This window comes from Lucilia cuprina, chromosome 2 (genome assembly GCF_022045245.1).
Source record: "Lucilia cuprina isolate Lc7/37 chromosome 2, ASM2204524v1, whole genome shotgun sequence".
Lineage (NCBI taxonomy): Eukaryota > Metazoa > Arthropoda > Insecta > Diptera > Calliphoridae > Lucilia > Lucilia cuprina.
Genome location: NC_060950.1, coordinates 65311352 through 65313251, shown reverse-complemented (window position 1 = coordinate 65313251; position 1900 = coordinate 65311352).

The window sequence follows — 1900 nt, the reverse complement described above, 5'->3', positions numbered from 1 at the left end:
TCTAGTCTACTGTGAAGTCTATAGCCTAGTTTATAGTCTCATATTCAGCATTCACATTTAAAATTTTCGTATTAAAAGAATGTTTTCTTAAAATGTTTACAAAATAAATAAAACCAAAAGTAGAAATATGAAAGCTTCAGCTTTATTATTGTCAATATATGTATTTGTGAGCGGAAGCTTTTTTGTTTGTTCCTTATTTTATAGGTTAAACTGTGTTGATAGTCAAAATTGCACCAATTTCATTTTGAGTTTTTTTTTGTTTGCGTCGATACTCTGGCTAAGTATTCGTTGGTTAGAGTTGACTTCATTTATTGATTGCACTCCAAAAATATATGTATACACTTAAGTCCATGTGTACGTTTGTGTGTGGATGTTTATCTGTATATAAATTTCAAATAGACCAAAATATGAACACGAACATAAAAACAGAGATCGGCATACACACATGCACTCACAAACTCTATTTGGCTTGATGCATTATGATACATTGTCGCAGTTTGGTTTTATGGTTTGTTGGATTTTATATCTACCATTTATATCATATGTAAACACATACATACATATGTGTATGTATTTTTTTGGGATGTTACCATTTTTTTTTTCAAACTCAATGACCACATAAGAGTAGTCAAAATTTCATTTTCCTATGGTTTTTAGAGATGTCATCGATGTGTGGTATTCTACACACTTAGATGCAAACCATTTTTACAAACATTCAAATGAAGTTACCCCCTGAAATTGAAAAAAAGTAAATATATTCAAAAAGGAATGTGTGCTGGTTATTACCCTTTGAGCAAAAATCAGCAAAAAAAAAAAAAAAAAAAACGAGAAAAAGAAAAATTATTTGAAATTGAAATCATAATGTTTGGGTCATACTGCTGCATACATGAATAATAATTTCACTTTAACACACAAAATTTAAACTGACCTTATAAGATATTCATTTTTTTTAGTTGACACAATGAAAAAGAGATTTTTTTTGTTAAAATCAATTTAATTGTACTTAATTGATGAAAAATTGTGAATAGATATTTTGACATAATGACAAGCTAAATACCATTCTGAAAGATAAAGTAAAATTGAACAAAATAAATGTGAGTAATATTCTCTTTAAGCTAATCTCTAAACAACTCAGGGGTTCTACAGGTATTTGCATCTTGTACAATCTGGGTCTGCGTGCTTCTCAGCATACATCTGGCGTTACTAAGTGAAATTCGCTATCAAAAAAGGTCTCCTGCAAGTGCATAGTTAAGACATTGATTTAAAGACTTCAGCAATCACAAGCTGACTCTTAGCTTTCAGAGAGAGCGATAGAGAATATGTTTACTTCAACTATGTGTACTTGTCCTTATCAGTTTGGTGTTAATTATGTTGGAGTGTTAAGAGAAAACAGATAAGAATTAAAAAAGAAACTATAAAACAATTTCGTGAGATTTTAAATAAGTATTTGCAGTTTAATTATTTTTAGTTTTTTTTTGTACAAAATATATTTTTAATAGAAAACAAAAAAACTCAGCCTAAATCCAGAGATAACATGCAGCGTACTTTAAGAAGACTGTGTCATAAATGAATTGACACTTTATTTTTCTTTTAAAGTGGTGAATTTAAGACACTTACTAGCCTATAAGTCAAAGATTAAACTAAAAATTAAATAATAATAAACAGATAATAACTAAGAATGCGTAGCATATTTGACAATATCGAATATTTCATACCCTACACTTCAAGATTTTAAGATTATCCTGAATATTTAACAGGGGAATCTATGTAATCAATAGCCAAGCCAAAAGCCAAGTCTAGTCATAGTCTAGTCATAGTCTAGTCATAGTCTAGTCATAGTCTAGTCATAGTCTAGTCATAGTCTAGTCATAGTCTAGTCATAGTCTAGTCATAGTCTAGT